The sequence below is a fragment of the Pipistrellus hanaki genome (assembly GCF_964339955.1).
Source record: "Pipistrellus hanaki genome assembly, chromosome: 2".
In the NCBI taxonomy this organism is placed as follows: Eukaryota; Metazoa; Chordata; class Mammalia; order Chiroptera; family Vespertilionidae; genus Pipistrellus; species Pipistrellus hanaki.
The window spans coordinates 196,530,013-196,543,321 of NC_140504.1; the positions used below are offsets into that span (position 1 = coordinate 196,530,013).

Below are 13,309 nucleotides of genomic sequence, written 5' to 3' on the forward strand. Positions count from 1 at the left end.
AGGGATAAATGATGATGGAAGGAGACTTGACTTTGGGCAGTAAGCACACTAAGTACAATATGCAGATGGTGTATTACAGCATTGTACACCTGAAACCTATATAAGTTTATTAACCAACATCACCCCAATACATTCAATTAAAACATTTAAATATTTCTTGGATAAGTCCTACTTGTTTTTAGATCTTGTGGGCCACAGTCCAATAATATCTGCAAGTTAAATTTTTCCTAAAAGAAAAATGTTGGTCCAGCCAGTGTGGTTCAGTGATTGTGGGAGGTCACATTTGGGTTCCTGGTCAGGGCACATGCGGGTTTGGGGCTTGATCCTCAGTAGAGGGTGTGTAAGAGGCCACGGATCAATGATTCTCTCACTGATGTTTCAATCCCTCTTCCTTCCTCTCTCTGAAATCAATGAAAACATTACAAAAAATGTTGGATGTGAAACTATAATCTGAATAGCTATTCCAAAGAGAAAAATGTGAAAAAATGAGTTAGTTATTTTGTGCTATGCTCTATCCCTTAATCATCCTTTTATATACAGATCTGAACTCCAGGAAAAGTGTGGCATCAGGACACCCAAAAGCATTTAAAGTCTATTAAGGAGCAAACAATAGGTTGATGGCTCACCCTGGAGGCATGCTAGGGTCTGTGACAGAACCCAAACATGCTATGCATTACAAAACTGCTAATCATACTTAAAATTCCCAAGGCCCCTCAATCCTATAAATTATATTCTATTAAATAGGATGTATTTGCCGAAACCAGTTTGGCTCAGTGGTAGAGCGTCGGTCTGTAGACTGAAGGGTCCCAGGTTCGATTCCGGTCAAGGGCATGTACCTTGGTTGCGGGCACATCCCCGGTAGGGGGTGTGCAGGAGGCAGCTGGTTGATGTTTCTCTCTCATCAACGTTTCTAGCTTTCTATCCCTCTCCCTTCCTCTCTGTAAAAAATTAATAAAATATATAAGCAAAAAAAAAAAAAAATAGGATGTATTTGGTCTGCCCCTCACTCCCTCATGGCATCATAGACCCTGTGATTTCTCAGTCTTGGGGGAAATGGGAGAAAACGATGTTTCTCAAAGACAAAACGGTGATTATTTAGATTTATGGGGGTTTCTCCCCACCCCCAAACTTAAGGCACAGAGTTGGCACATCGCTCTCTCTGAAATCCCCTGACAGTCCCTTCTTTATTCCCTGATGAGATTTTTCAGGCTTTTCTCCTTACTCGATCCTCCAGTCTCGTTTTTCTCTTAACCTTTTGCCAGAGCCTTATTTTGAAAACGTTCATGCTCATTAGAATTTCGAGAGTCCGAAGCGGATGGTTTGAACCCCCTCCGTGTTCCCCGGGGACGTGAACCCGCGTCTTCAGGGCTGGAAAGGCAGATGGTGACTCGGGTAAGAGCCGGAGCAACGGGACCGCGCGGCCCCTGCTGCCCCCGGGACCTGCCCCCGGCGGCCGCGGGCCCCGCCCGCACGACCCCCGCCGGAGCCCGGCCCACCGCCCGGCCGCTGCCCACCTTCCCCGCTGCCCATGTCATGAGAAAGAAAAAAAGAAAAAAGGAAAAAAAGGAGGGGTCCCGCCCCCTCCGCCCGGTCTCCGACTCCCATTGGCCCCGCCTCCGCGCGCGTCACGCCGCGGGGGGCCAATAGGGAGGCGCGATACTGCGAGGTGGGCCGGCCCCGGGCGCGGAGTGGGCTGCGGGCCGGTGCAGCAGCCCCGCCGCGGCTCGGCCTCCATCGCTGAGGCGCCGCTGCTCCCGCAGACGCTCGCGAGCTGCCCCCCGCGCTCCCCGCTCCTCTTCCTCCCGCGCCGCCGAGACGCTGCCCGGCTCGGTCCGTCCCCGCCTCCGCCCGCCTCCGCCTCCCGCGTCGCCCCCACATTGTCCGCCCGCTTCCCTCCCGGGGGAGGGAGAAGCCCATCACCAGCATCCTCAGGGAAACAAAACAGACATGGTCCCCGGCGCCCGCCCCTGAAGCCCCGAGCGAGCGAGGAGCGGGAGCGGAGACCGCGCGGAAGGTCACGGGAGGGCAGCCCGCCGCCGCCGCCGCCGCCGCCGCCCCGCGGCCGCCCCCTCGGCCCGAGCCCGCAGCCCAGCCCCGTCCGAGGGCCTCCGCCCGTCCCCGCCTTCCCGGAGCCGCCGACCCTCCACTGATGGTGTAGCGCCGCCGGGGAGGTAAGTCTGCCTCCTGCCCGCGCGGGGCGGGCGCCCGCTTTCCCGGCTCCCGGTCCGGGTCCGGGGCGCGGGGCGGGCGGCGCGGTGGGCGTGGACCGGCCCGTCCGGGGCGCCGGGGGCGGAGGCCCGGTGTGTCCCTCCCCGCCGGCCGCCCCCCGCCCCCCGCCCCCCGCCGGTGCCCGCGTCCCGGGCCCCCGCCGGGCTGAGCGGTCTGCGGGCTCCGGTGCCGGCGGGACCCGGGGCGGCGGGGCATCTCCCGCCGGTTTGTGGGCCCGGGGGTCTCGGGGGAGGACTTGGCTGCTTGTCTTCATTCTCACGCTGGAGAAGATTCGCTCTTTTTTTTGTTTTTGTATTTTTTTTTTTTTTTTTTTTTTTGTTCTCGATCTCTAGTTCTCCGATGACTACATTATGAGACCCAAAACTCAACTTGCAGCGGAATAGCTGCTTCTGCTCATGTCTTCCTTCTGCTCTGGGAAAGAGAGCGGCTCCTATTTTATTTGTTTTTCTTTTTAAGGTTTTGGAAGCGGGAGAAGTAGTTTTACATGGATGGTGTGCGATGGGAGGCTGGGGGGGGGGTGTTTTATGTTTTAGGTTTCCTTTGAAACGGGTTGCTGCAGAAGTTGTTGAAAGGAACACAGATGATTCATTGTGGAATTGTCATTTTCCTCCGCCTCTTCTCCAAGGGTTTGCTTACAATCCCCCCCACCCCGCTGGGTTACAGACTTCAAACATTGACTGAAGCAGAATGTGTCCTTGTGAAACTGGGTGTCTTAAATGTTTCAGGATGTGTTACTATTTTAAGATACATTTAGAAAGTAGTTTTGTGTGAATCCTGAAATAGCTTTCTCCAGAGGGAAAAAAAATTTTTTTTTAACCCCCCAAGAAAGGTATCTAGTAAAAGATATCTAGCACCTGGAGAATTATAAAACAAACATTTTAATGCAACACAAATGAATGCATCCTGTGCTTAGATTGGAAACAGTTTTGATAGTTGCTTTCCATGTAAAGAGAGACCTTTTTTTTTGTCTGGTGTACACTGGATTCTCTAGCCTCAGTCTGTTGGGGGAGGGGAGAGAGAATAATAAAATCATCTTTGGGTAGCTATTTCCTTCCCTGGGTTTGCTCGGGGAGTTAATCCCACCGTAAATTATAAACCACTTCTGATTGTGAGGGCCTAGGCTGGACGGAAAGCTGGCTTCCAGCTCTCCCTGTTGTTGAGGTCGCAGGGAACAGAGGCAGAAGCTTGGTCTGTCTCTCTCTCTCTCTCTCTCTCTCTCTCTCTCTCTCTCTCTCTCTCTCTCTCTCTCTCTCTCTCTCGGGCTGAGGGCTCATTGTTCTTCATACACACATTCGTTCTCTCTCCCCCATATGTGGGACTAGGTTTGCACAGACAAACACAGCTCTTCTGGGGCCAGAGGAGAGACGGTGGGGGAAGGGCGGGTGCTTTTCTTTCTCAGCTTTCTTTCCGCCCATCTCATGCCTGGCCTCTTTGGCCACCTCGTGAGAGGCAGAAGAGCACATTGGAAGCTAAAGGACACTCAAAAACGTGTTCAGACTCCTCCACCTTCGTCTCTTCCCTTTGCACACCTGGTGTCTGCTGCTCTTTCTCTTTTGTGCACGTGAAGATACACCCCGTTCGTGTGTCGTGGCCTGATAGGCAGTTGCCTCCGCATTCCTCATTGCCCCTGACTTCACTGGGGACGGGGATTTGTTCCGTTGACTCTTATTTGTTGTATTTATTTAATGTGACCAGGGTCGCCTCAGAAGTAGTCGGTCTCGGTTACGCTTCAGATCGCACTTGAGGTTAACATTTAGCCCAGTGTGTGCGGGCGCTGTGACATATTAGCGGTCTGATGGTTCGATAGTCCTCCGGCTCCGGAGCTGTCATTGTGTTTTGTTCTGTTTTATGAATAGGGGTTATGAGACAAGATCTGGTTTTCTGCTTTGGATGCCAGTGTAGAAGCTTTCTTGAACATGGACAGGAAATAAATAATAGGCTGAGAGGGTCCACCCGGGGTGAACCCAGCTCTGGGCCAAGGATGGAGGTTGGTGTGGATGATGGTAGGCTGCAGAAAAGCACCTTCTACTGCTTAATTGCTGTGAAGGATGAGAAGATGAGGATGGGGGAGGGGAGTAACAGTTGAGGCCTAATGATTTTTTTGGATCGCAGTTGTGCTCCTCAGCTCATGCCACTTCTCTGAGCTGCCGTACAGATGACCTTTGACGGGTAATGTTGTATGGAGGTTTTTTGCGTTATTGGCTGTGCACCTTGACATTAATTTGTTGTATTATCAGAAGCATTTACGCATTGTGACTTCTAAGGACTCTTGAACTGATATTCTCATATGAGAAATTTAATTTGTCTTGAAATATTAAAGTAGGGGGTTTATTTGGTTTTTGGTGTGGGAAATTATATATACATTAGCAGTCTTTAAAAAGCTTTACTTAATTTTTAAATCTTTATTGTTACAAGAATTACATATGTCCCCTTTTTTCCCCTACGAACCCCCGCCAGCCCACCCCTGCCCTCCACCCCAAGCCCTTACCACCCCACTGTCTGCATCATGGGTTTAAAAAGTTTTCAGTATCATTAATAAAAAGTTAAATAGACCTACCCTATAGACAAGAAAAATCCTATCACCGGACTCAGAGTTTCCTTTGGGATTTAACCGGGGGAGGGGTGTGTGTGTGTGTGTGTGTGTGTATGTGGAGTAAGGCAGGTAGAAGGTAGAGGGATAGGGGAGAAGCTCACTAAAATCAGCAGGTTTGCATGTGTACTGTCGTTGACTGCAGTGATGTTTTCAGTAGTCATGCAAACATATATATAGTCGTCTGATAGAATGACTTACTGTATGGTTTAGATTTAAAAAGTCAGAGGTAAGAGAACATGTGACAAGAGTGTGCACATAGATTAACACACCAAATTCCTGTTCAAAGGTTTCTAAACCAAGGTGTAGTTTGAGAGATAATCTGCTTGACAAATGCCTCAAAGGGTTTTTATATCATACATCTTTCCCCATGCCAATTGTTTTAATGTAATAGGCTGTTGGAGAGGTTTGTAGTGGCAAGGGGAACTCAGTAGAGCATAAATATCTCTCTTCCAGACTTTCCTCCTAGCAATGTGATTTCTGATTCACTTTGCTTTCAAAACTTAGCGCAAATCTCTAGAGTTGTATATCTTTTACAATGAAATATGAACAGTTGAAATGTATTATTTATTCAGTAGGAATAGAGTCATGTAATTTCAATCCAATATAGTCTTTGCCAGTGTTTTGTTTCAAGGTAACTAGAGTAACTAGAACCAATTCACAACAAAAAGGTAATCCAAATTAAGAAATACATGCACCAATTATTTTTTCAACCTTGACTTATTGTTCAGTCAAAACTCTTTTAAAAAGTGGGACAGGTCCTAACTATTGTAGTTTCGCTCAGTGGCTAGACCATAGGCCTCCAGACTGAAAGGTCTTGGGTTCAATTCCAGGTCAAGGGCACATGCCTGGGTTGTGGGCTTGATCTCCATTAGGTGTCATGCAGGAGTCAGCCGATTAATTAGTCTTTCTCATCATTGATGTCTATCTCTCTTTCCCTCTCTGAAACCAATAATATATATATTTTTTTAAAGTGGGACAGTAACCACTGTCAGGTCCTGCCATAATTGTATATAATATTGGACAAGAATATGCCAGGTGCTGTAAAATGTACATATAAGAATATGAAAAAAAAAAAAAAAAGAATATGATCTGTGATCTTCTAAAAACCAGTGTGTGTTGAATATTATTAGGGACTTGGTAAGCACCCATTACTTTTCAAATTAGTTTTGAATCTTTAACATCTTGTCCAAATTTCATTAATAAAAAAACCCCATTTAAGTATTAAAATGAGTTGTATATACAAAATTCTTTTGGGAATTGTGTGCTTTCCTACTGACTGCTTTTGGCAGCTTCTTTTGCAGTTGATTTAAAGATTAAGATAGCAGAAAATTCAGATGTTTGAGTCATTAGTATAACATAGCTGTGAACGTCATTACATATACACATACTCCCTTGAAACAATGCACTATTGTTTTACATAATCAGTTTCTGATAATGCTGTGCTCTGGTTGATCACAGGGGTTTTCAATAACCAGGAATTTCTCTTGAATCATATTTAAGTGATTGTTAATTATTAGTATCTTGGTAATTATTCCAAATTTATAGTTTTGCTTGTCCTATTTAAGCGTGATTTTGGTGAGCCTGTTGGCTTGTGCTTGGTTTCTTATCAGAGTCCTAGAGTTTCTTAAATAATGAGAAGAAAGCATTTATGTGTTAGAAAATTGTTAGATAACTTAAGCCATTTTAATGAATATTAGGTTACTAATAACTAAAACATTCTCAAATACTAAATATATTTACTAGCTTGGAGTTTGGTTGGAATTGTGATTTGTATAACTAACTTGGCATGCCAAGCAATATAAGGTGTAACACGTATCTGTAATTAGATTGGATAGGATGGCTCATATAAGGACTATTTCTATAAATGAACTATTTGTGCCAATGTAAAATTATTATTTTTATTTGGTAAAATTTGCCAGTATATCATTAACCATAAGCAATATATTTAACTGCAAAAATTTTCCCTATGTGGTTAAATTACACATCAATATGACCTCTAATTCATAGAGCACTTGGTGTTTGAGGAATCCTCACAGCCTATTTGTCTTTGGGCCTTTGCATCAGAAGTTGAAGCCACTAGTCAGGCACCAATTCTAAAGTAGTTATAGGTGTGATTTGTAAGGGTTTTGGTTAGGCTGCTTTGTTACCGAGAATAGGATGTATCCCAAGTCATCTCAGGTGTTGGGGAAAAGTGAAACATAAATGTGAGCTTGGGAGGCAGGCCTGACAGCAAGACAAGAATCCCAGGTTCAGTGGAGACTTACGGGTACTGCAGTACTGTGAGGGATCCCACCAGCTCCAGTGGCCAGACTGCCTTGTTCCCTCCTTAACAGGCAGGCTGTTGAGCCATACCCTCGTGCAGGGCTGTGCATGTATGTAGCATAAGGACACCACTCCAATGGGGACAGTATTTACATTAAGGGCCTGGGCTACTGAAAGAGAGCTTGTGAGCACACATGGCCATGTAGCATCTCTAGAGTCCTTTTCGGGTTCAGTCGGGGTGTATATGTTTATTTTCTGTGAATCTCTACAGCAGGGGAGAGTCATTCCTACAAAATCCCAATCCAGCACACGGCCACTCCGCACACCGCCACTCGCACACTCAGCAGAACATGCACACGTGCATTCATGGACCTATGCATGTCCACCAGGCTCCTAGAGGTCTGACTCCTGACCCTGTTACTTCTTCTGGAGGTGTGTGTGTGGTGGCACTTAACATGTGTGAGGGGAGTGTGAACAGGTGGGAATGTAGGCAAATGTCTGCATGTATGAATTCAGAGAAGCTGCCTGGGAGGCTCTGGAAACCTCTCCCTTCCTAAGCAGAATCTGGCTATACTTGGGAGCTGTAGTCTCTGGGGAGTTTGATTCTTAGTGGGACACATAGGCTCTGGCCACTGACTTAAAAAAATGTTTGATATATGAAAATATCATTCAAGTGACTAAGTGCTCCTTATTAAATCTAGAGCCTGTGTCCTCACTGTCCCCTCATTCCTCTTTCCCTCCCTTCTCCTTTATGTGTGGGTCACTGCTGTGACATCACCAGTCTGTGATCCTGCTCTCTCTGGCAGGGCCACCACCAAGGCTGCTCAGATTGGGCAATACTATACTAACTTACCCTTTTCCCTCATGGGCTGGCTCACCTAATCCTCTTACTTTCACTCCACTGTTTTATCTCCTAAGGTTTCTTTCTGTCTTTATGCTTCTGTTTCCATTTCCAGGGACTTTAAAAAAAGTTTTTATTGATTTTAGAGCGGGGGAGGGAGGCAGGGAGAGAGGGAGGGGGAGGGAGGGAGAGGGAGAGAGGTAGAGGGAGGGAGGGAGAAACATTGATAAGTTGCTACTCATATACACCCCGACTGAACCCGAAACCTGGGCATGTGCCCTGACCTCGAATCAAACCAGTGATGCTCTCCTTATATTTTCTGTGAATCTATCCAACTACTTATCTACTTATTTATCTAAGTCATTGGTTCCCAAACTATATTCATAGCGTACTAATATGCTACAAGTATTTTAAGTGTTCTGAGGACATTTTATTTGTTTGTGTTGCTTGGTTTTCTTTTTTTCTTCCCCAAAGAATACTATGACCATCTTATAAAAGCTAATATTTTGTAGAACAGTTTGTAAAACATGTAAAATTAATCCTTTGTCAAGTGGCTTGTCTATTTCTTCTTAATAAGGAAGTTCCAAATGTTAGTCTTATGTTTTGCTGCTGTGCACTATCTTTTTTTTTTTTTTTTTTTTTTTTTTTTTTAATCCTCACCTGTGGACATACTTAGATAGGAGAAGGGAGGCGGGAGAAAGATAGAAACAGTGAAGTGAGAGAGAAACATTAATGAAAACTGTACTTGGAACATACTGCCTTACTTTTTTTTTTTTTTTTTTTTTAATATATTTTATTGATTTTTTTACAAAGAGGAAGGGAGAGAGCTAGAGAGCTAGAAACATTGATGAGAGACAACGACCAGCTGCCTCCTGCACACCCCTTACTGGGGATGTGCCTACAACCAAGGTACATGCCCTTGACGGGAATTGAACCTGGAACCCTTCAGTCCACAGGCCTACTCTCTATCCACTGAGCCAAACCGGTCTCAGCCTGCCTTACATTTTTTTGTTTGGCCACTTATTTTCTACCAATTCAGTGCATTTTCTTTGGTTCTTTCACTTTCTCACTCATTTTGTCATTTTATATCTTGTGTAAATGTTTACTTGCATTTGTGTCTTAGTTTTAATCTTTTTCTTTTTATTAAATTGTAAACCTCTTGAAGACAGAAAATTTCCCTTTAACTATACTATAATAATATGTATTTTTATACACGGAATTAGATGTATTCTGAAAGTCACAGTTCATTGAATCTAAGATGTCATCGGTAGTAAGATGCATCATTATTTTATGTACCATAGAATGAAAAAAAGATGCTGCAATTAAACTGTAAGACCCGTTCCCAGTTCCAGTGCTATACAAATGTAAAACATCGTGCATCTTAGAATCATTGAAATATGGTCATTTAGGTTATCTTTCTTTTTACAACTGTATATTCCATGAAAAGCATGTCTGAAGATAGATCTTAAAGCAGATTATTTTCTTTTTAGGAACAGTGATATATGTGGCATTCTTGCCTAAAGATTTTGCATGAAAACCTAAGCTATAACCAATGAACAATAAAAATAGATGCTGCCAGACTGTGGAGTCTTAGAGGGAAGGCGGGGGAGGGAGGGTGGGTGCGAAGAGATCTACCCAAAGAACTTATATGCATATATACATAACTCATGGACACAGACAATAGGGTGGTGAAAGCATTGGATAGGGGGTGGGAGAGGGTAAGCTAGAAGAGGTCAATGGGGGGAAAAAGGGGACATATGTAATACTTTCAACAATAAAGATTAAAAAAAAAAAGAATATTAAACACACACACACACACACACACACACACACACACACACACACCACACACGCCCTAACCGGTTTGTCTCAGTGGATAGACCATCGACCTGCGGAATGAAGGATCCCAGGTTCGATTCCAGTCAAGGGCATGTACCTTGGTTGCAGACACATCCCCAGTAGGGGGTGTGCAGGAGGCAGTTGATTGATGTTTCTCTCTCATCGATGTTTCTGGCTCTCTCTCCCTCTCCCTTCATCTCTGAAAAAAGTCAATAAAATGTATAAAAAAACAAACACACAAATGCTGCCATAAATCTGTAGTCTTTTAGTTAAATTATGGTATAGTTTCCATAGATTAGGTATAATCTTTATATATTTTGATTTGAAATAATGTGTTTTATATTTATAATGTGCTAAAATATTACCCTCTTGTGTTATCACTTTCACCTAAAATGTGTTAACTGCGGCCCAGGCTTGTGTGGCTCAGTTGGTTGAGTGCCATCCCATGTACCCAGAGTTCACTAGGTAGATTCACACAGTCAGGACGCTTGTTCTGATTGTAGGCTCGATCCCCAGTTAGAAGGCATGCAGGAGATTGATGGTTCTCTCTCATTGGTGTTTTTCTTTCTCTCCTCTTCTCTCTCTCTCAAATCAATAAAAACATTAAAAATGTGTTAACTGTATTTTGAAATTATTTTAAAATATTTTATTTTTCAATTACATTCTACCTACAATATTATATTAATTTTAGATGTACAACATAGAATTAAACATTTATACAACTTATGAAGTGATTATTTGGATAATAAGTCTGATAAACTCTGACACCATGCTAACTTTGTGTTAAATATTAGTGTGCCTCCTGATTCTGTCCATTAACTTCTCCGTTAGCATTGTCTTCCAGAGTGACCTCATTTCACCTCAAGTTTATAAATGCAGCCCTTCTCTCTCTCCTGCAATCCATATCCATGTTGCCCTCTGTCTCCTTGGATATTTTTTGGGCACCGAGCCTCAAAATTTACCAATCTGTATTTGTCCGCTCTTAACCTCTTTACTATTGTAGCAAAGTATTTAAGAGCTCTAGTCTCAATCCCTAATCTGTTTCTTGTTAACTCAGTGATGTTTCTTTGTCACAGTTTCCTCATCTGTAAAATGGGGATAATAATAGTACCCATATCACAAGTTTGTTGTGAGGACCAAAGTAATTAATACATATAAAGTGCTTAAAATGTCTCTGGTAAAAGTACCTGCTCAATCAATATTAATCTATATTTGTTGTTATTATAATTATCATCAGAGATCTAGCCTTCCACTATGTTCCTTTTTTTTTTTTTTTTTTTTGGTCTATGCAACACTCAACAACCAGGAGATACGTAGAAGCAATGTGTCAACTCTAGAAGGTTTGCATAAGTTCTCTTTAAATAACCAACTGTAAAGTTTTTACTGTTCCTTGAATATAGGAAATATTACAAAACAGTGCATGATTAAATACCAAGTAAATGGAGTAATGATGAGTTTTGGGGTGTTGATAAATAATTCTAATATGATATTAGAACATCATAGCTCTGCTGTTCATCTTATGATATTCCTGAAGGAGACATATATGTGTGTGTGTGTGTGTGTGTGTGTGTATGTAGAACAATGGCAAGTTGGAAATGCGAAGTATTATTTTATTATTAACTAGAGGCCAGGTGCATAAAATCTGTGCGTGGGCAGGGTCCATAGGCTTGGTCGGAGATCACGGCTAATTGGGGCCTTCCCTGGCTGCCAGCTGCTGGCTGCCTGCCAGGGCCTTTGTTCTGTACCGCCCCCTGGTGATCAGGGCATGTCATAGTGAGCGATTGAACTCCTGACCTCTCAAGGGGACACTGTGTGTGTGTGTGTGTGTGTGTGTGTGTCTCTCTCTCTCTATATCTATCTATCTATCTATCTATCTATCTATCTATATCTATATATCTATATATCTATATTTATATATCTATATCTATATCTATATCTATATCTATATCTATATCTATATCTATATCTATATCTATATATACACACATACACACACACACACACACACATATATGACTCTTGGTTAAAATACCAGTGTAGAGCTGCCTAGTAAATTGCTTGGAGTGTATTGCTTAAGCTTAAGGCTTAGGTAAGCGATTTCTCTTCCTTCTAAGTCTCACTAATTTACTACAGTCTTTTAGAGTAGTGGTCGCCAACCTTGGGACCTCACGGACCACCAGTTGGCAACCGCTGCTCCAAAGGTTTACTTAAACCAGTGGTTGCCAACCTTTTGGACCTCGTAGATTACCAGTTGTTGGCGGACCGTTGGTTGGGGACAGCTGTTTTAGAGCATGTTTGAGAGAAATGAATAAGAGCAAGATAGCAGAAGACCCTCATATACTAGTGTATGTAGCTTTCAATCTGCATTTAATCTTCATACTTATAAAGAAGATCTATGCCCAGCTGGGTGTGGCTTGGTGGTTGAGCCAACTGTTGACCCAGGAACTAAGAGGTCACCGGTTTGAGTCCCTGTCAGGGCACATGCCTGGGTTGTGAGCTCGATCCCCAGTAGGGGGTGTGCAGGAGGCAGTTGACTGATGATTCTCTCTCATTGTTGATATTTCTATATTTCTCTCCCTCTCAGTTTCTCTCAGAAATCAATAAAAATATATTTAAAGAAAAGGTCCAATCAATGTTTTTACTTAAAGAAAGCCCAATCATTAACAATATTCCCTCTTAGAGAGGGTCTAGATGGTAGAGAATGGACACACACACACACACACACACACACATGAGTTGTGCATCTTATTGGTATAGCTTCAGCTCTGTAATAGCTTGGTTTAATGGTCTGTGAGGAATAGTTAAAAACAGTTGGCTATATATCCAGCAGCCCCACAGCCTGACTTTATTTATGACAGTTCTGGGACTTGGAGGGTGAGTGGAATGGCAAGGGACTTGCAAAGCATTTTTCAAATTTTAGGATCTTGGAGATGAAATTAAAGAGAAGTATCATATGCTAAATAAGAATTGCCATTCAGAAAAGTGGCCCACCATTAATAAAAACTGCTGTGGCATTTTGGTAATATGCTGATTCTCATTTTGGTAACAAGATTGTAATCTTTGAGACTATGATTATATATGACTGAGGTTAGCAGAGCAAAGCTAAGCCCAATCATATTATATTCAGTCTGAAACAAGAATATGATGACAGGACAGGGATGCTAGAAAAGAGGCATCTGGACTGTTGTACTCAGATTCTGCAACCTCAGTTTTATTGCTGTTTTGTAAACTCTAGAAGGGTTAAGACTACGTCAGCTTTGGCCACTAAAGTTGCACTAGTATACTGAGTGCAACTGTATAATTGTCATAAATAAATTAACTCTTAAATGCCACAAGTTGTTTCTATCAACTTAGACCCAAAGTTATGAATACAGTTCTAGTGTCTAAGGACTTCTTAAAATTTTGTGTTAAGAAGTTGATTAGTGCCCTAGCCGGTTTGGCTCAGTGGCTAGAGTGTTGGCCTATGGACTGAAGGGTCCCTGGTTTGATTCTGGTCAAGGGCATGTGCTTGGTTGCAGGCTGGATCCCCAGTAGGGGGAGTGCAG

The 13,309-nt window shown here is 43.3% G+C and overlaps 1 protein-coding gene across 2 annotated transcripts in view; it reads left to right on the plus strand.

The window, feature by feature from the left end:
- The first annotated feature begins 1,678 nt into the window (after positions 1–1,678).
- The window catches only part of RERE (arginine-glutamic acid dipeptide repeats), a 350,056-nt gene continuing 338,425 nt past the window's right edge, over positions 1,679–13,309 (plus strand). For both annotated transcript variants that reach the window (XM_084875723.1, XM_084875724.1), the window contains exon 1: positions 1,679–2,171. The gene's annotated coding sequence lies outside the window, so the exon portion shown is untranslated. The remainder of the gene's footprint in view (positions 2,172–13,309) is intronic.